Source organism: Dipteris shenzhenensis, chromosome 20, assembly GCF_047967505.1.
Source record: "Dipteris shenzhenensis isolate YYH24624 ecotype China chromosome 20, Dip_SZ_1.0, whole genome shotgun sequence".
Lineage (NCBI taxonomy): Eukaryota > Viridiplantae > Streptophyta > Polypodiopsida > Gleicheniales > Dipteridaceae > Dipteris > Dipteris shenzhenensis.
In genome coordinates, this window is record NC_141615.1 from 34,448,750 (window position 1) to 34,471,340 (window position 22,591).

The 22,591-nt window shown below is 42.2% G+C and overlaps 1 pseudogene; it reads right to left on the reverse strand.

Moving 5' to 3' along the window:
* Nucleotides 1–806: 806 nt before the first annotated feature.
* LOC147889567 (uncharacterized) lies at nt 807–22,004 on the reverse strand (annotated as a pseudogene).
* Between the last annotated feature and the right edge of the window lie 587 nt (nt 22,005–22,591).

Here is a 22,591-nt window from a genome sequence, read left to right on the forward strand (position 1 = left end):
ACTTATATTGGGTTTCTAAAGACTCGCGGAGATAATACCTGAGATGTGGTAAACTTGCCTCCAGAGCAGAGGGCTATTGGAACAAAATGGGTCTACAAGCTGAAAAGGAAGCCTGATGATACCATTGATAGGTACACCACTAGGCTGGCAGCAGGCAGTTCCCCTGCAGTTCCTTTTAGCCATCCTTTGCTAGACAACTGAAAACCTAAATGAAGTGGAAGTACAACCTATATAGAAAATTCTCAAGATCACCCAAAATTGAAGGTGTCCTGAACTGGCCCATTGCAGGCACAAACCCTCCTAAATTGCAGGCACAGACCCTTCTAACCTATTTTACGTATCATTGGGATCCTAACCTCCCAACACCATCATGGGATAGCATTCAAGAGATTGCTTTTATATATGATTTTTCAAGGTTAACGCCCTCTCATGATGCAAACTCGAAGTAGTGGTGTGCATAGGTGACCCCTCAACCTAGGTGTGATGAGTCCTGCAGAATCCATTGCAAATTTCCTGATGTAAAAATCTGCCAGACCAACTCCATCACATCTAGAATGTAAGGTCTACAATCACACGTCTGCGCTTTACTCAAAAATATCTACTAGAAGAATTGTCACGCATCCTAACTAAGCGTCTCAATGTAATGTGCAATTTATCACCAAAATTAAGCAAGTCATCGGCAGCTTCTGCTGCTGCCGTGACCTTTGGTTACACGTCCATACAGTCCTCTGCTTCTGCCTGCTTACACAACAGAAGATTAACTACAAGAATTGTGATATCGTCAATCATGGTCCTCATTGACGATATCACCACATCAAGGACTTCCTCTTGTCTGCCCACCACCAATCATGGTCCTGCCGTAAGGGCTTCCCGGCTCCCACATCTCTATGCCAACGCAGATTCGTATTTATGAAGGAAGGATATACTGTAGATTGAACAGCGCCAGCCCAATCAAAATCCAAAAACTTGATCTCAAAAGAATCTTCCGCTGATCTCGCCATGATGTTGGGAGCCCGCAGGTCACCATGCGCCACTTCCATCCCCTCACATGTACAAGTATGTGCCTCCTTCAATGCATTCTGAACTGCTGATCGCAATTCAGACTTTTTAGTTTCATCCAAATGCTTGGTTGGCCCACTCATGTACAGTTTTCCAATCTGGACGAGGCAGGTATTCCATCTTAATGGCGACCCAGCCACATGCAATTTTTTCAGATTTGAAGAGCTTAGGAGCGAGGCCATTACCTGCCCATGTGGCATGCACGGTGTCCCCGTACCTCTTGCAATACTTGACCAACATCAAATCCTTAGACTGCTCCACCTCCACCACAAAGAGAAGTTTGGTGCCAATCCTCTCGACAAATTGAACTGGCTTTGCCTGTAGAGGGTATGCAAAGGCAGTCCCTGTCTGTCTTGTCGTAGGTATTGGTATAACAATGCATAAAGGTAGTGAATGGTTGGCATGCCACCTTGTTCAAGTAAGCGAGTCCACTTATCCTGATGTGGACACCGACCAGCTCTACAAGAAAACAAGGACAAACAGTACTTGCTCTCAATCTCTGTTCCATACTAGAGAGGAACAAGCCATAATAATGAATCCGCTGAAATAAGGAATTCCCCTCTTCTTTCTTTCCTTGTGACGTGTAAATCAGGTGCGTGCCCTGCACATGAGATCCATCTGTAGGGTAGCCGAGAATTGTTATTGGATTGATGGCCAACCCCAGATATTTGCTAAACAAGCGGTTAATGTCCTCCATTTTGTCGGTCTCACGAGAATAATGCTCTGCCACCAATGAGCATAGATCAAAAGCCAGTTGGCACTCGACATCACCGAACTCGACTTGTTGAGGTGTTGTTGAATCTGTCAACGAATGTTGCAAATGCAGGGTGCACTAAGGTGAGGGGAAGAGGGGGCTCTGCTTCTGGAGGGCAGTGACATAAATATACAGGCACTTCTTGTGCTTTTCGCCAGTTCCTAGCCTTCTGCAAAGAGGAGGGTGGCCCGAGCTTTCTGATTAGAGTGAAGTAATCTGCAGTGTGGAAATCCGTTATAAATTGCAGGGATAAAAAGAGTGGAAATCCATTAAAAAGATTCGATAAACACTACATGCTAGAAAGATAGGTGTTGAAACCTGCTTCATTCAAGTCCGGCAACGTTTGGATCTCTGCTTCTGTCGCTAAAATCTGTGCGTTGAGAACTGCTAGATCGGCTTTAAGTTCAGAGATATCGGCTTCAAGCTTAGAGATGAGGGTGTTGAGTTCTTGCAATTGCTCACGGTGCCGTGACGTCTCAGCACTCCATAGTTCGGACAGCACATCTGATTTCTTAATTATTTGCCGACGCAGGTCAGAAATCAATCCCAGCAATAAATTTCTGTCCTCTTGGGGCCTCCAGCCGCCTCTGACGCTCTTTCCGTTTCCTTGAAGAGACCATGTCGAAAGCCCTTGCACGCTCTCTCTTATTATTCGGTTGTTCGTGCAGGAATTCTATTACGTTTCTTGCTTCATAGAAGCACAACTATGAGCATGCAAATGCTGCATGTTTTGCGTTCAAGTTTTCGAGTTTTCTTAATGTTAAAGGTGGGCGAAGCATAACGATTAGTACTCAGATTAGCCTATTCAAGTTACGAAATGTCGAGTCAGAGGATTCTCTCGGAAATAGATTCTCTGTAGTCGTAGTTTTTATGACTTTGGTTAAGTCGTACAGAAAGTCATTGATACTAATGGATCTTCAAAATCGAAGTTGACTACAGTTATAAAAAAAGAGGAGAGAAGATTGTAATGAAGCTTTGGTACTATGAAAATGCTAGAGCTTTATGGTTTTTCGAATTTATAAGCACACACATGCATCTATATAGTCAAGAGTAGTCTATACACAGATACGGCTCTTTCTTTATGTAGTTGTTAAGAACAATATGGTATGTTAAGAACAATATGGTATGAATGTATCTCTAATAATTTGTATAACTAAATGCTTCTATTATGTGTTGAACTTTTTGTAGTAAATGAGATTTTAAAATATGAGGTTCAATCAGATATTGTGAATTTATAACATACAAAGTATTTAATATGGCAAGTACATTAGGATTAAGATGTGTAGTTTTTTAATTAGACCAAGATACTGAAGTTGTAATAAATATAAATTTTTCAGATTCAAGTAGGTATTCAAGTAGGTACTACACTAAGGACAATGCAGTAGTCCCTGTTGAATTTGATGGGGAATCATCAAATTTTGCTACGATGACCGTCGACAAGAGCTCTGTGAAGAGAATGTATAATGAGCTAGATTGTAGAGAAGATAAACGAGTCAAGTTAGTGTGAAGATAGTGGGAGAGAGGGAAGGAGTCTCACTTGCGGCTTTCTCACATGCACAATGGGGGAATACACACAAAGGTGGAGGCTGAAAACAGCTTTCCTCTTCTTAGTTATGAAAGCCAAAAGAACTCTAGTTCAAAGAAATAGAAGAACCCTATATGTGGGTCTCAAACCAAACTCAACTAACTAAGGTGGCATACTAACTGAGCCACGAACTAGAGTAGATAAGGATAGCTGTCATCCAGCTATTATTCGTGGGTGGTGTACCAACCGCGTCTGCAACTAACAAGTCGATGACATTAATGCACAACGGTCACCCTGGCATATCGCGAGTGGAGCTCGATATCTCAACACTCCCCCTCGAGCTCAATCCCAATTTTTGCACAGCAAGCAGGTCTCTGAACTTGCGCAGCTTCTCTGCGCCCAATGCTTTCGTGAATATGTCAGCTACCTGATCCTCTGTGCTGACATAAACTATATCAATAAGACCTAGTAAAACCTTCTCCCGCACATAGTGATAATGCACCGCATGATAGACTGGGTTATTTGCCAAGTGTATACTGCTCATGTTGTCACAATAAACAACTGGCCCATTTGTATACTGATGCATATCATAGAGTAGCTTATGCAACCAAGCTACCTCGCATGCAGCCATTGCTGCACCCCTGTACTCAGCCTCTATGCTCGACAAGGCAACTGTAGGCTGTTTCTTGCTGCTCCAAGTGACTGCAGCACTCCCAAAAGAGAACACATATCCACTGGTAGATCGTTTATCAGAAATACTACCAACCCAATCAGCATCAGTGTATCCATGCAACTGTATCTGAACCCCAGCCTCATAGAATAGTCCATATTGTAATGTGGACTTCACATACCTGAGTATGCGTCTAGCCGCATCCAAATGCGGTTTCCTTGGAGCCTGCATAAAATGACTTACCAATCCAACAGCATAGCTTAAATCTGGCCTGGTAATAGTCATATAAATCAAACTTCCTACTATGCGTCTGTACATAGTAGGGTCTTCCAGAAGCTCACCTGCATCTGTGCTTAGCTTCACATTCTACTCCAAAGGAACTGAAATAGGCTTACAGCCTGTCATCCCATATTTGGATAGGATGTCCAATCCATACTGCCTCTGCAAGAGCTGGAGCTGTATCCCACTTGGTGATCTAATCACCTCAATGCCCAAGAAATAACGCAACTCTCCCAAATCCTTCATCTCAAACTTGTGCTTCAATAGCATTTTCACATGAAGGATATCTTCATCACTATCACCTGTGATGATCAAATCATCAACATAAATGACAAGCAACATAATCCCTTTCTCTGTTTTTCTCACATAGAGTGAGAAATCTGCCTTGGAAATCTGAAAGCCAATAGTGACAAGATACTGTCCTATATTGTCAGACCATGCTCTAGGTGCTTGCTTCAAGCCATACAAGGCTTTCTTCAACCTGCCAACAAACTCAAGATGAATAGCATGAACATAACCTGGTGGCTGCTCCATAAAGACCTCTTCTTGCAAATCACCATGCAAAAAGGCATTCTTTACATCCATCTGGTGTAAAGACCATCCCTTTGATGCAGCCATAGCAATGACTACTCTTACAGTTGCCATCCTTGCAACCGAACTGAATGTTTCTTCATAATCAATGCCATATGTCTGTGCATACCCCTTGACAACTAATCTTGCCTTGTATCTATTCACAAAACCATCTGCATTGTGCTTGATCTTATAAACCCACTTACAGCGAATTGCATTCTTGTCTTTAGGCAAAGGCACCAATTCCCATGTAGCATTTGCTTCCAAGGCATCCATTTCTTCATCCATGGCTTTCTCCCATTTTTCATTTCCCATGGCTTGCTCAAAAGAAGTGGGTTCTGGTTCCTGTATCACTTTGATCATATAGGCATAGTGAATGGCTGTAAATCCATCATATTTCAGCCTATCCACAGGATACCTAGTTCTGGTAGACCTGCACAAAATAGGCTCACTTCTAGGTGCTCTCAAAACATCCCTGGTCTTTCTTACTCTAGGTGTAACAACAGAAGGAATACCCAACTCATCATCAATGCTCTGTTCTGAGCCACTCGATTCACCATCCACATAAGAGTGACCTGCATTCACATCAAGCATGGGCTGATCTACCTTCTCTTTTCCTTTTCGTGATATCTGCGTACCACTATCTGCATTGCTTTGAGGAGATTCTGCTGATCTCAATCTGCCTGTCCATGGCGAAGTATGTGAACCACTACTAGAGGACACTGCAGGTCCACTGATATTTTGTGATTGTTGCATTAAATTCCGTGCAGCATTACCATTTTGTGCATCTACATCAATCATCATATTTACTGGTTTATACCAACTACTAATCTCATAAAAAACAACATATCTGCTCACTGTAAACTTACGAGTAGAAGGGTTATAGCATCTATACCCTTTCTGCTGCAGAGAATAACCAATAAAGATGCACTTCTCAGCTTTTGGATCCAACTTGGACCTCAACTCATCTGGCACATGAACATAGGCAATGCAACAAAAAATTTTCAAATGAGAAATGTCTGGTTTCCTACCAGTATACATCTCCTTTGGCATCATGCCATGTATTGCTGCAGTGGGAGTCCTGTTCATTATGTAAACTGCTGTAGCAACTGCTTCAGCCCAATAATAATCTGGTAGATCTTTCTCATTTAGCATGGCTCGAGATACCTCTCCAATATGCCTGTTTTTCCTTTCTGCAAGTCCATTTTGCTGTGGGGTATGACTGCATGAATATTGTTGCTTTATGCCATGCTCCTGCAGGAACCTTGCAAACTCATTTGAGAGGTACTCTCCCCCTCCATCTGACCTTAGGCATTTTATTTGTAGGCTTGTTTCTTTTTCAACCATAGCTTTAAAAGCTTTGAAGTGCCCAAACACTTCACTTTTCTTTTTCATAAAATACACCCAAACTTTTCTGCTGAAGTCATCAATAAAAGTGACAAAATAGTGACAGCCTCCAATAGATGCAGCTTTAGTAGTCCACACATTAGAGTGGATTAATTCCAATGGCTTTTTACTCTCTTGAACATGCCTAGGAAATGGTTTCCTTGCCTGTTTTCCAAATTGGCAGGCTTCACAAACCTTATGCATTTCTGCAACCTTGAATTTAGGCAATCCTACAACAATATTTTGGGCTTGCATTGATTTAAGTCACTGTATATTAACATGACCAATGCATTTATGCCAGATATCAATATCTACAACTACACCGGTCCCATGTGCAAACATTGCTGGACTCAATTCAGGCATGTCCGCATCTAACGTAAACATCCTACCCTTCTTCTTTCCTTTTGCTATCAAGCGACCGTTATTTTTCATATCCTCAACAAAGCATCCATGAGGATTAAATCTGACTTGCAAGCCCTGCTCAACCATTTGACCAACATAAACCAGGTTCTTGGTGATGTTCGGGACATGAAATACATCAGACAGGTATTTCTTTTTCCCATCCTGCATAGACAAAGGAATTTTACCAATCTGCACAATAGGATGTGTAGTATCATCACCAGTCTCCACAAATCCTGGTTTTTCCATTTTCCTTGCATGCTGCATCCATTCTGCATGACCTGTCAGTGGTTTGATGCACCTGAGTCAACATACCACACATCATTTCGTTCTTCTGCACTTGTCATAGAATTGGTCATATGCTACACGATAAATAGATGCTCATTTTTGTCATCACCCTGTCTACTGGAAGATGCATAATTGCCTTGCTGCAATTTTCCATTCATAATGTCATTCTGCTTTTTGTAGCAGTCCTTAGCCATATGACCCATTTTACCACAATAGTAGCATTCAACATTGCTCTTTGCATTTTGGCCTCTCTGCCATCCACCATGGCCTCTTTGGCTCCCCTTGCCTCTACAGTTACCACGTCCTCCTCCATAGGACTGGTTTTCTTGAGTTTGCTGCATATTTTAATTTCTACCACGGCCTCCAGATCGGCCTCCTCTACCTGTGCCTCTACCTCTTCCAGCATTTGAGTAGAAGACAATTTCTTTTGAAGTTCCTCCTGAAGAAGATGCACCCCCATTTCTCTGCTCTTCAGAAATTAGAAGAGCAAACAACTCTTCAAAATCACGAAATTTTTCACGGATGGCAATGGATGTCCGGAACTGTGCATAATCCTTTCCTAGACCATTCAAGGTCACAAAAACTAGATCATCATCTTCCACTGGCGACCCAATGGAAGCAAGTGCATCTGCAATTTTCTTCACCTTCATGTGGTAGTCATTGATGCTCAAATTTTCTCTCTGCACATTGTGCAACTCCTGTTTGAGTTGCATTTTCCTGGCTTGCGTATTTGTGCTGTACATTTTTGCCAAAGTATCCCATGCCTCCTTTGGCGTACTTGCATCCTGAATATGCACAATCATAGAATCAAAAGTACTGATAGACAGCCAGTACATAACTTTCCTGGCTCTCTCATGCCATCCTTTAACTGCCTTCATTTCGTGCTGATTGGGAACATTAGGAAGAACTGGTTCTTCTTCATTTCCTGTAATGAACTCCCAATAGCCTTTTCCCATAAGGAAATTCGTCATTCTAAACTTCCATGCCTGGAAGTTGTTCTTGTCAAGCTTTTCTGTGACAATCTGTGAAATATAATCAGACGCCATTACAGAACACTGCAAAATATTTTGTCACTGCGAAAAACACAGCTTTTGCCTCACACGGGCAGATCTGCAAAACTGATGAAAGTGGTATTTGACCACACAATCACTTTCTAATGACGATTTTGTTGAGATATCGAGCTCCACTGGCGATATGCCAGGGTGACTGTTGTGCATTTATGTCACCGACTTGTTAGCTGGAGATGCGGCTAGAGATGCGGTTGGTACACCGCCCACGAATAATAGCTGGATGACAGCTATCCTTATCTACACTAGTTCGTGGCTCAGTTAGTATGCCACCTTAGTTAGTTGAGTTTGGTTTGAGACCCACATATAGGGTTCTTCTATTTCTTTGTACTTGAGTTCTTTTGGCTTTCACAACTAAGAAGAGGAAAACTGTTTTTAGCCTCCACCTTTGTGTGTATTCCCCCATTGTGCATGTGAGAAAGCCGCAAGTGAGACTCCTTCCCTCTCTCCCACAATCTTCACATGGTATCAGAGCCTTTTTGTGGTAAGGAGCTCAAGAAAGCAAGCCAAGTTCGTGGTGTCCTGGTAAGAGGACCAGTGTTGCTTTCCTATTTCGAGTTTGGGAGCAAATCTCTGCAGGTAGCACAGCCAGAAGTGCAGGAGTGCACTGTTTCAGATTGAGACGCCCTTCGCGGTGTGGCGAGAGCGCAGTATATGCTGCGGGGCCCGTTTTGAAGGCGGAAGTTCTTCGCAGGCACTCAAAGAAAGGCCCTGTTTTTTGCTGTGCGACCACTGCGCGGCTAGTCGGTGGAAAGGTGCCGCAGAAATTGCATCGTATGCCTGTGTGCAGAGATATTGGGAGTTGCAGATTCATGCCTATTACCTGTTGATGCAAAATCGTCACTAGGAAGTGACTGTGTGGTGAAATAGCACTCTCGTCGGTTTTGCAGATCTACCCGTGTGAGGCAAAAGCTGTGTTTTTTGCAGTGACAGAATATTTTGCAGTGTTCTGTAATGGCATCTGATTCTCTTTCACAGATTGTCACTGAAAAGCTTGACAAGAACAACTTCCAGGCATGGAAGTTTAGAATGACGAATTTCTTGATGGGAAAAGGCTATTGGGAATTCATTACAGGAAATGAAGAAGAACCTGTTCTTCCTAATGTTCCCAGTCAACAGGAAATGCAGGCATTCAAAGGATGGCATGAGAGAGCCAGGAAAGTTATGTACTGGCTGTCTATCAGTATTTCGGACTCCATGATTGTGCATATTCAGGATGCAAATATGCCAAAGGAGGCATGGGATACTTTGGCAAAAATGTATAGCACAAATATGCAAGCCAGGAAAATGCAACTCAAACAGGAGTTGCACAATGTGCAGAGAGAAAATTTGAGCATAAATGACTACCACATGAAAGTGAAGAAAATTGCAGATGCACTTGCTTCCATTGGGTCGCCAATGGATGATGATGATTTGGTTTCTATGACCTTGAATGGTCTAGGAAAGGATTATGCACAGTTCCAGACATTCATTGCCGTCCGTGAAAACTTTCCTGATTTTGAGGAGTTGATTGCTCTTCTAATTTCTGAAGAGCAGAGAAATGGGGGTGCATCTTCTTCAGCAGGAACTTCAAAAGAAACTATCTTCTACTCAAATGCTGGCAGAGGTAGAGGCAGAGGTAGAGGAGGCCGATCTGCAGGCCATGGTAGAAATCAGAATATGCAGCAAACGCAAGAAAACCAGTCCTATGCAGGAGGACGTGGTAACTCTAGAGGCAGGGGGAGCCAAAGAGGCCGTGGTGGATGGCAGAGAAGCCAAAATGCAAACAGCAATGTTGAATGCTACTATTGTGGCAAAATGGGTCATATGGCTAAAGACTGCTACAAAAAGCAGAATGACATTATGAGTGGAAAATTGCAGCAAGGCAATTATGCATCCTCTGGTAGACAGGGTGATGACAGAAATGAGCATTTGTTTATGGTGCAGCATATGACAAATTCTGTAACAAGTGCTAAAGAAAGCAATGATGTGTGGTATGTTGACTCGGGTGCATCAAACCACATGACAGGTCACACTGAATGGATGCAGGATGCAAGAAAAATGGAAAAAAAGAAATACTTGTCTGATGTATTTCATGTCCTGAACATCACCAAGAACCTGGTTTCTGTTGGTCAAATGGTTGAGCAGGGCTTGCAGGTTAGATTTAATCCTCATGGATGCTTTGTTGAGGATATGAAAAATAACGGTCGCTTGATAGCAAAAGGAAAGAAGAAGGGCAGGATGTTTACGTTGGATGCAAACATGCCTGAATTGAGTGCAGCAATGTTTGCACATGGGACCGGTGTAGTTGCAGATATTGATATCTGGCACAAACGCATTGGTCATGTTAATATACAGTGACTAAAATCAATGCAAGCCCAAAATATTGTTGCAGGATTGCCTAAATTCAAGGTTGCAGAAATGCACAAGGTTTGTGAAGCCTGTCAATTTGGGAAACAGGCAAGGAAACCTTTTCCTAGGCATGTTCAAGAGAGTAAAAAGCCATTGGAATTAATCCACTCTGATGTGTGGACTACAAAAGCTGCATCTATTGGAGGCTGTCACTATTTTGTCACATTTAATAATGACTTTAGTAGAAAACTGTGGGTGTATTTTATGGAAAAGAAAAGTGAAGTGTTTGGGCACTTCAAAGCTTTCAAAGCTATGGTTGAAAAAGAAACAGGCCTGCAAATAAAATGCCTAAGGTCAGATGGAGGGAGAGAGTACCTCTCAAATGAGTTTGCAAGGTTCTTGCAGGAGCACGGTATAAAGCAGCAATATTCATGCAGTCATACCCCACAGCAAAATGGAATTTCAGAAAGAAAAAACAGGCATATTGGAGAGGTATCTCAGGCTATGCTAAATGAAAAAGATCTACCAGATTATTATTGGGCTGAAGCAGTTGCTACAGCAGTCTATATAATGAACAGGACTCCCACTGCAGCAATACATGGCATGACGCCAGAGGAGATGTATACTGGTAGGAAACCAGATATTTCTCATTTGAAGATTTTTGGTTGCATTGCCTATGTCCATGTGCCAGATGAGTTGAGGTCCAAGTTGGATCCAAAAGCTGAGAAGTGCGTCTTTATTGGTTATTCTCTGCAGCAGAAAGGGTATAGATGCTATAACCCTTCTACACGTAAGTTCACAGTGAGCAGAGATGTTGTTTTTGATGAGATGAGCAGCTGGTATAAACCAGTAAATGTGATGATTGATGTAGATGCACAAAATGGTAATGCTGCACAGAATGCACAGCAGCAATCACAAAATATCAGTGGACCTGGAGTGTCCTCTACCAGTGGTTCACATACTTCGCCATGGACAGGCAGATTGAGATCAGGAGAATCCCCTCAAAGCAATGCAGAGAGTGGTACGCAGGTATCACGAAAAGGAAAAGAGAAGGTAGATCAGCCCATGTATGATGTGAATGCAGGTCACTCTTGTGTGGATGGTGAATCCAGTGGCTCAGAACAGAGCATTGATGATGAGTTGGGTATTCCTTCTGTTGTTACACCAGGAGTAAGGAAGACCAGGGATGTTTTGAGAGCACCTGGAAGTGAGCCTATTTTGCGCAGGTCTACCAGGGTTAGGTATCCTGTGGATAGGCTGAAATATGATGGATTTACAGCCATTCACTATGCCTATATGGTCAAAGTGATACAGGAACCAGAACCCATTTCTTTTGAGCAAGCCATGGGAAATGAAAAATGGGAGAAAGCCATGGATGAAGAAATGGATGCCTTGGATGCTAATGCTACATGGGAATTGGTGCCTTTGCCTAAAGTCAAGAATGCAATTGGTTGTAAGTGGGTTTATAAGATCAAGCACAATGCAGATGGTTCTCTGAATAGATACAAGGCAAGATTAGTTGTCAAGGGGTATGCACAGACATATGGCATTGATTATGAAGAAACTTTCAGCCCGGTTGCAAGGATGGCAACCGTAAGAGCAGCCATTGCTATGGCTACATCAAAGGGATGGTCTTTACATCAGATGGATGTAAAGAATGCCTTCTTGCATGGTGATTTGCAAGAAGAGGTCTTTATGGAGCAGCCAGCAGGTTATGTTCATGCTACTCATCCTGAGTTTGTTTGCAGGTTGAAGAAAGCCTTGTATGGCTTGAAGCAAGCACCTAGAGCATGGTCTGACAAGATAGGACAGTATCTTGTCACTATTGGCTTTCAGATTTCCAAGGCGGATTTCTCACTCTATGTGAGACAAACAGAGAAAGGGATTATGCTGCTGGTCATTTATGTTGATGATTTGATCATCACAGGTGATAGTGATGAAGATATCCTTCATGTGAAAATGCTATTGAGGCAGAAGTTTGAGATGAAGGATTTGGGAGAGCTGCGTTATTTCTTGGGCATTGAGGTGATTAGATCACCAAGTGGGATACAGCTCTTGCAGAGGCAGTATGGATTGGACATGCTGTCCAAATATGGGATGACAGGCTGTAAGCCTATTTCAGTTCCTTTGGAGCAGAATGTGAAGCTGAGCACAGATGCAGGTGAGCTTCTGGAAGACCCTACTATGTACAGATGCATAGTAGGAAGTTTGATTTACATGACTATTACCAGGCCAGATTTGAGCTATGCTGTTGGGTTGGTAAGTCAGTTTATGCAGGCTCCAAGGAAACCGCATTTGGATGCGGCTAGACGCATACTCAGGTATGTGAAGTCCACATTGCAGTATGGACTATTTTATGAGGCTGGGGTTCAGATACAGTTGCATGGATACACTGATGCTGATTGGGCTGGTAGCATTTCTGATAGACGATCTACCAGTGGATATGTGTTCTCTTTTGGGAGTGCTGCAGTCACTTGGAGCAGCAAGAAACAGCCTACAGTTGCCTTGTCGAGCACAGAGGCTGAGTACAGGGGTGCAGCAATGGCTACATGTGAGGTAGCTTGGTTGCATAAGCTACTCTATGATATGCATCAGTCTACAAATGGGCTGGTTGTCATTTATTGTGACAACATGAGCAGTATACACTTGGCAAAGAACCCAGTCTTTCATGCTAGAACAAAGCACATTGAGGTGCATTATCACTATGTGCGGGAGAAGGTTTTACTAGGTCTTATTGATCTAGTTTATGTCAGCACAGAGGATCAGGTAGCTGACATATTCACGAAAGCATTGGGTGCAGAGAAGCTGCGCAAGTTCAGAGACCTGCTTGGTGTGCAGGATTTGGGATTGAGCTCGAGGGGGAGTGTTGAGATATCGAGCTCCACTCGCGATATGCCAGGGTGACTGTTGTGCATTTATGTCACCGACTTGTTAGCTGGAGATGCAGCTGGAGATGCGGTTGGTACACCGCCCACGAATAATAGCTGGATGACAGCTATCCTTATCTACACTAGTTCGTGGCTCAGTTAGTATGCCACCTTAGTTAGTTGAGTTTGGTTTGAGACCCACATATAGGGTTCTTCTATTTCTTTGTACTTGAGTTCTTTTGGCTTTCACAACTAAGAAGAGGAAAACTGTTTTCAGCCTCCACCTTTGTGTGTATTCCCCCATTGTGCATGTGAGAAAGCCGCAAGTGAGACTCCTTCCCTCTCTCCCACAATCTTCACAGATTTTGCATCAACAGGAAAGAAGGATGATTCTGCAACTCCCAATATCTCTGCACACAGGCATACGATGCAATTTCTGCAACAACTTTTCACCGACCAGCCGAGCAGTGGTTGCACAGCAAAAGTAGGGCCTTTTTCTGAGTGCCTGCGAAGAACTTCTGCCTTCAAAACAGGCCCCGAAATGGCCTCGAATCAGAAAAATAAAGTTACTGAGGGCTTCGCCCACAGCCGCAGCATATACTACCCTCTCACCACACCGTGAAGGGCATCTCAATCTGGGACAGTGCACTCTTGCACTTCTGGCTATGCTACTTGCAGAGATTTGCTCCCAAACTCGAAATAGGAAAGCAACACTGGTCCTCTTACCAGGACACCATGAGCTTGGTTTGCTTTCTTGAGCTCCTTACCACAAACAAGGCTCTGATACCATGTGAGGATAGTGGGAGAGAGGGAAGGAGTCTCACTTGCGGCTTTCTCACATGCACAATGGGTGAATACACAAAAGGTGGAGGCTGAAAACAGTTTTCCTCTTCTTAGTTGTGAAAGCCAAAAGAACTCTAGTACAAAGAAATAGAAGAACCCTATATGTGGGTCTCAAACCAAACTCAACTAACTAAGGTGGCATACTAACTGAGCCATGAACTAGAGTAGATAAGGATAGCTATCATCCAGCTATTATTCGTGGGCGGTGTACCAACCGCGTCTGCAGCTAACAAGTTGGTGACATAAATGCACAACGGTCACCCTGGCATATCGCGAGTGGAGCTCGATATCTCAACAGTTAGAATGTCCACAAGAGGAAAGACCTTACCACACTTTAACTATAGAGTGTTCGGATGATTTGAGCATCGAAAGTGAGTATTTGCCTAATGAGAGGGCTTTACTCATTCATGAAGTGGACTTGTCTATTAAGAATTGAATATTCGAAGGTAGAGTATTGAATAAGTATGGCACTTGGGCCTCACATAACGTCAATTACCCCAAGAGTTTGAAATTAGATCTAACTGATAGAGAAGGAGGCGGGTGTATTACATTTGCTATAGGCGAGGTTTACTATGCCGAATATATTGGAGAATTTGGGAATCTCCCAAGTCCCACTTTCAAGTAAAGGGTGATGATTTGTTGACCATGTGTCTAAAACTTGAACCCTTATTTGAAAGTGGGACTTGGGAGGACTTCCTAATATGGTGTTTAGGATGGATTCCACTTTCAAGTAATGGGTTAAGATTTGACCATGTGGACAAATCTTAACCATATTGAGAAGTCCCAAACTATTTGAAATTTCCCAAATTCCCTAACATAGTGTTACATAGGAGATTGCATTAAGTTACAAACTTTTTAGTTTGTAATAGAAATACTCGGAACGATGGGGGAACATCTGATTATACCTTCGTATTTGATCCTTCGACTAGAGTCGAACGCACTAAAATGTTTCCAATTTGCTCGATATTCGTTATGACCACTAGCATCTGCAAAAGCGCATGAAGGAGCTCTGAGATAGGCTCTAAGAAGTCAAAAATGACGAGGACATGATAGACAAGGAGTAGCAAAGATGCAAAAGGATCTTAAAGATCACAGAGCTGAAAAAGAGGGTCTTTACAAATGGATCTGCAACATGCAGAATGCATTGAACATTGAAAAAGACCAAATGATGGAGGAGGTGAAAAGGGAGAATGCAAAAACCATAAAGGTGATGCAAGAACTGCAAGAGAGCTTCAAGGCCAACCGAGGTGGAGAAGACAACGAGGCAGCTCCCTAGGCCAGGAAGGATGCAAAGAGTAGCCATGGTGGAGCAAGTTCCAGCCACCACGATGGAGCAATTTGCAGTGTCCACGGTGAGGGTTGTTTTTTTGAAACACTATTAGAAGTCCAAAGAAAAAGCTACAAGATCCTACAACAAGATCACGATATATGTGTGCACGAGCTTGTCATGGCTTTCGACAGTTATGAAAAGTAGTCCATCTTCCTGAGAGATTTCCAAACTAGAGTGGATGGATGTCTTGGAAACGGCCCATGAAGATGTTTTCTACCAATTTATGTAGCTTCAATAGATGCTGAGGGATTCAGATGAATCTGTTGCATAGAGTGTGCAAAAAGTGGAGGAGATGAAGAAGAACAAAAATTCGGGCCAACCATCGCAGTGGCCCTCACCTTAACAGTAGTAGAGCTAAGACCACTATAGTGGCTCTCACCTTGACAGTGTAGTCAGGCTACAAACCACTATTCCATTTGCTTAAACGTTTCGTCTTCTATCCCTCTCGACTGTTTTGTTCTCCCTTGCAATCTCAAGCCTCCACTATTCCATTTCCTTCACTGCTTCATTTTCTATCCCTCTCGGCCATTGCTTTCTCCCTTGCAATCGGATTGCAAACTCAAGCCTCCACTATTCCATTTCCTTCACTATTTCATCTTCTATCCCTCTCGACCAATTCCATCTCCCTTGCACTCTTTCTCAAACTTCTATCCCCTCTCAAAATGAACCCTGCAGATTCTGGGAGCTCGTCACACATCTTTCCTCCCCCTCTGCAACATAGTGCAAGAGCCCCTCCTCCCATGATCTTGAAATCATGACATATGGGAGCTCATCTTCTGCTCTTCAAAAGCCCAATTTGGATGCTCTCCAAAACTTCACTAGGTTGGTACAGGAGGTGAACGTGAAGGAGGGGCAACTAGTTTGTCAAGGTCAAAAGATTATCATCAATGAAAGTGTGATTGCAAATGCTCTAGGAATTTCTAGAGGCAGTTTCCAAGCACATTTTTCCGAGAAGTAGTGGAAGAGAAGATATTCTAGATGTATACCCAAACACTCAAATTAGTAAAGATGGTGGAGTCAAGATTTTGTGCTTGCTTCAAGCCATACAAGGCTTTCTTTAACCTGCAAAAAAACTCAGGATGAACAGCATGAACATAACCTGGTGGCTGCTCCATATAGACCTCTTCTTGCAAATCACCATGCAAGAAAGCATTCTTTACATCCATCTGATGTAAAGACCATCCCTTTGATGCAGCCATAGCAATGACTGCTCTTACGGTTGCCATCTTTGCAACCGGACTGAATGTTTCTTCATAATCAATGCTGCATATGTCTTTGCATACCCCTTGACAACTAATCTTGCCTTGTATCTATTCACAAAACCATCTGCATTGTCCTTCACCTTATAAACCCACTTGCAGCCAATCGCATTCTTGTCTTTAGGCAAAGGCACCAATTCCCATGTAGCATTTGCTTACAAGGCATCCATTCCTTCATCCATGGCTTTCTCCCATTTTTCATTTCCCATGGCTTGCTCAAAAGAAGTGGGTTCTGGTTCATGTATCACTTTGACCATATAGGCATAGTGAATGGCTGTAAATCCATCATATTTCATCCTATCCATAGGATACCTAGCTCTGGTAGACTTGCACAAAATGGGCTCACTACTAGGTGCTCTCAAAACATCCCTAGTCTTCCTTACTCCAAGTGTAACAACAGAAGGAATACCCAACTCATCATCAATTCTCTAATCTGAGCCATTGGATTCACCATCCACATAAGAGTGACCTGCATTCACATCAAACATGGGCTGATCTACTTTCTCTTTTCTTTTTGTGATACCTGCATACCACCATCTGCATTGCTTTGAGGAGATCCTCCTGATCTGAATCTGCCTGTCCATGATGAAGTATGTGAACCACTGCTAGAGGACACTCTAGGTCCACTAAAAATTTGTGATTGCTATTGTGAATTCTGTGCAGCATTACCATTTTTTGCATCTACATCATCAATCACATTTACTGGTTTATACCAGCTGCTCATCTCATAAAAAATAACATCTCTGCTCATCGTAAACTTACGAGTAGAAGGGTTATAGCATCTATACCCTTTATGCTACAGAGAATAACCAATAAAGATGCACTTCTCAGCTTTTGGATCCAACTTGGATCTCAACTCATCTGGCACATGAACATAGACAATGCAACCAAAAACTTTCAAATGAGAAATATTTTGTTTCCTACCAGTATACATCTCCTCTGGCATCATGCCATGTATTGCCGCAGTGGGAGTTCTATTCATTATGTAGACTATTGTAGCAACTGCTTCAGCCCGTAGGTCTTTTTCATTGAGCATGGCACGAGATACCTCTCCAATAAGCATGTTTTTCCTTTCTGCAAGTCCATTTTGCTGTGGGGTATGACTGCATGAATATTGCTTCTTTATTCCATGCTCTTGCAGGAAACTTGCTAACTCATTTGAGAGGCACTCTCCCTCTCCATCTGACCTTAGGCATTTTATTTGTAGGCTTGTTTCTTTTTCAACCATAGCTTTGAAATGCCCTAACACTTCACTTTTCTTTTTCATAAAATACACCCAAACTTTTCTGCCTCGAATAGATGCAGCTTTAGCAGTCCACATATCAGAGAGGATTAATTCCAATGGCCTCTTACTCTCTTGAACATGTTTAGGAAATGGTTTCCATGCATGTTTTCCAAATTGACAGGCTTCACATACCTTATGCATTTCTACAACCTTGAACTTAGCCAATCCTACAATAATATTTTGGGCTTGCATTAATTTAAGTCACAATACATTAACATGACCAATGCGTTTATGCTAGATATCAATATCTGCAACTACACTGGTCCCATGTGCAAGCATTGCTGCACTCAATTCAGGCATGTCCGCATCTAATGTAAACATTCTGCCCTTCTTCTTCCCTTTTTCTATCAAGTGACCTTTATTTTTCATATCCTCAACAAAGCATCCATGAGGATTAAATCTGACCTGCAAGCCCTGCTCAACCATTTGACCAATAAAAACCAGGTTCTTGGTGATATTCGGGACATGAAATACATCAGACAGGTATTTCTTTTTCCCATCCTGCATAGACAAAGGAATTTTACCAGTCTGTACAATAGGATGTGTAGTATCATCACCGGTCTCCACAAATCCTGGTCTTTTGATTCTCCTTGCATCTTGCATCCAATGTGCTGCACCATAAACAAATGCTCATTTCTGTCATCACCATGTCTACTAGAAGATGCATAATTGCCTTGCTGCAATTTTCCAATCCTGATGTCATTCTGCTTTTCATAGCAGTCTTTAACCATATGACCCATTTTACCATAGTAGTAGCATTCAACATTGCTGTCTGCATTTTGGCCTCTCTGCCATCCACCACCACCTCTTTGGCTCCCCCTGCCTCTAAAGTTACCACGTCCTCCTCCATAGGACTGGTTTTCTTGAATTTGCTGCATATTCTGATTTCTACTACGGCCTCCAGATCGGCTTGCTCTACCTCTGCCTCTACCTCTCCCAACATTAGAGTAGAAGAAAGTTTCTTTTGAAGTTCCTCCTAAAGAAGATGCACCACCATTTCTTTGCTCTTCAGAAATTAGAAGAGCAATCAACTCCCCAAAATTAGGAAAATTCTCACGGACGGCAATGGATGTCCGGAACTGTGCATAATCCTTTCCTAGACCATTCAAGGTCAGAGAAACTAAATCATCATCTTCCATTAGCAACCCAATAGAAGCAAGTGCACCTGCAATCTTCTTTACCTTCATGTGGTAGTCATTGACGCTCATATTTTCTCTCTACACATTATGCAACTCCTGCTTGAGCTACATTTTCTTGGCTTGCGTATTTGTGCTATACATTTTTGTCAAAGTATCCCATGCCTCCTTCGGCATGTTTGCAACTTGAATATGCATAATCATAGAATCTGAAATACTGATAGACAACCAGTACATAACTTTCATGGCTCTCTCATGCTAGTCTTTAAGTGCCTGCAACTTCTGTTGATTGGGAACATTAGGAAGAGCTGGTTCTTGTTCAGCTCCAGTAATGAGCTCCCAATAGCCTTTTCCCATAAGGAAATTTGTCATTCTAAACTTCCATGCTTGGAAGTTGTTCTTGTCAAGCTTTTCAGCCACAATCTATGAAAGAGCATCAGACGCCATTACAGAACACTTCAAAATATTCTGTCACCGCAAAAAACACAACTTCTGCCTCACAAGGGCAAATCTGCAAAACTGATGAAAGTGGTATTTGACCACACAGTCACTTCCTCGTGATGATTTTGCATCAACAGGCAATAAGAATGATTCTGTCACTCCCAGTATCTCTACGCACAAGCATATGATGTAATTTCTGGAACAACTTTTCACCGAATTGCAGAACAATGGTCGCACAGCAAAAACATGGCTCTTTTCTGAGTGCCTGCGGAAACTTCTTCCATCAAAATGGGCCCCAAAATGACCTTGAATCAGTGCACTCTTGCACTTTTCGGATGTGCTACCTGCAGAGATTGCTCCCAAACTCAAAAGAGGAATGCAACACTGATGCTCTTACCAAGAAACCGTGAACTTGGTTTGCTTTCTTGAGCTCCTTACCACGAACTTGGCTGTGATACCATGTGAAGAGAGTGGGAGAGAAGGAGTCTCACTTGCAGCTTTCTCACATACACAATGGGGGAATACACACAAAGGTGGAGGCTGAGAACAATTTTCCTCTTCTTAGTTGTGAAAGCCAAAAGAACTCTCTTAGTACAAAAGAAATAGGTGAACCCTATATGTGGGTCTCAAAGCAAACTCAGCTAACTAAGGTGGCATACTAATTGAGCCACTAACTAGAGTACATAAGGATAGCTATCATCTAGCTATTATTCATGGGTAGTGTACCAACCGCATCTGCAGCTAACAAGTCGGTGACATAAATACATAACGGTCACCCTAGCATATCACGAGTGGAGCTCGATATCTCCATAGATCCACCTACCGTGAATATATGGCATACACAAATAACTTTGGAATTCTTTTGTTCTATCTAAAAACGATGTTGGATGGCATCCTCGCAGAAATAGACTTGGAGAAGGAGGAAAATAGTTGCAACAAGGAGGACATGCTTTGGTGGTGGGTGTATTACTTGGAGTAGACATAGATGATGAATATTGAATTCCCTGGCTATTGTCTTTCCTGCTCCTTTAAGGTACTTGTCAAACTCATGATGTAGGTTTCTTTTGGCAAGACATGATAGAGGCGCAAAGATGTATACAATGCAAAGACCAGGATGAAGAGGACCCCCATCAAAAGGAGGAGTTACTATGGGCATATAAGTCGGTAGAGTCAAGCAAGTCATGTGTAATCTAAGTGTGTGAAGAGATTTGCCATTGTGCATCAGACTGGCCTAAAGCGATGGGAGATGCTTGCCATGGAGAGGCTGATAAGATAGTTGGGAGTCTGGAATTTCCTTGAAAAATCAAAATGTCATTGTATTTTGAAACAATAAAAATCTTGCAAACATTTCTTAGACTTGTGGACTTTCTCATGGTGCTCGTAATACCTGATTTTGTATCAACCTACTTTTATGTTAGTACTTAAATGTTTTAATTTGCTACTATGTTATGAAATAACCAAGCTTACAAGATTATGTTTTATAGTTGCTAAAAAACACTCTTACAAGATATCTCAAACTATGAAATGAAGAAAATTGAAGCTGGAAAACATTAGGCTACTAGTCTGCTATGAAGAAACTGAACTGATAAACTCGTCAAGCACCGTTACGCCTTAGAGGGATGAACCGTGCCACTAGGCCATGCATGTTGACTAGAAATCTTCCTTCAATTCTTTGGTCAAACAATTCTGATTTTAGGAATTGTGTTGTCTTCTAGTAACTCTATGAAAGGTCAGGGCAAATCTAAAACTTTATCGACCCATGTGCCCTTTAGTGTAACCTCCACAGTTGCACCATCTAAGCTTGTAATGAGTACCTTCACTTTGGGGATCTTTTCCAAAATCGTAATCCGCTCACATGTTAAGCCTCAAGGTACAATATTCTCCTTTAAAATTTCCCCCCTTTACAAAATGAGCACAATGGCTCATATAATCTTGAGTTCAAGCCCGTAACAATGAGAATGCCGCTTATCTATTAACACATCATAGCGAGTATTAAGTACCAATACATTATAATCTATTCTAAAACATTATATGGTAATGTGCATGAATCAAATATTACTTGGTTCCCGTAACCAATCTGTTGAATATGTTGATGGAACATGTGGGATAATTTAGCAGAGATTGAATGAACTCGTGCAGGTGCCATGATAGTTAGATCAAGCATGTTTAGCACAATTGGCTGGCTATTTTTCTTTGCACCTACATTTCTCATAACAAAATGATAGAAAACCACTGCCTTAAACCTATCCATAATCTTGACATAATCCGAATGCCGGTTGTTCCAAAAAGTCAGCTGCAAAGTTCACATGTGTCAAAATTTTATCGTCCAAAAGCAAAAAACTCATTGCGATTAATAATCTAAAGAATGGCAATGACAAGTTACCGTGATGAGGTCTTTTGCATTTTCACCGTCATCGACGATTAGTTCATCCATTTGACGCATGCAGCTTTCGAGCTTAATCGTTGTTATTGCAACTGTAGCTAGTGGCAAGTAGTTGTCTTGTCCTTTACTCATTATCTCTTTACAATCTTCTTTGTATTACTGTACTTCTTCTCTTCTATTTCTTTCCATGTCAACCAATTTTGTAGTGGCCTTAGCGTGCTCTTGTGCCTTCAAGCCTCCTCTACCTTGATTTCTGCACCTTCCCTGATACTTTTCTCAAGGTGCACTGCCTTTGCTGCATCGGTGGCTTTCTCTTGTAGAAAATTCACCTTCTGAGACATCTTCTTATTGTATTGCTCAAAAATCCCTTTGAGGGTAGATGCCATCAGGTGCATTACAACTCCAACAGACTGAGATGGAAATTGGGATTTGCCCTCAAATCCTAAAACCTAACCCCCAAACCCTAAACCCTAAACCCAAACCCTAAACCCTAAACCCAAACTCCCAAACCCTAAACCCTAAACCCAAACTCCCAAACCCTAAACCCTAACCCCCAAACCCTAAACCCAAATCCTAAAATCCTAAAACCTAACCCCCAAACCTAAACCCTAAACCCAAACCTCTAAACCCTAAACCGTAAACCCAAACCCCCAAACCCTAAACCCTAAATCCCAAACCCTAAACCCTAATCCCCAAACCGTAGACTCAAACCCAAAACC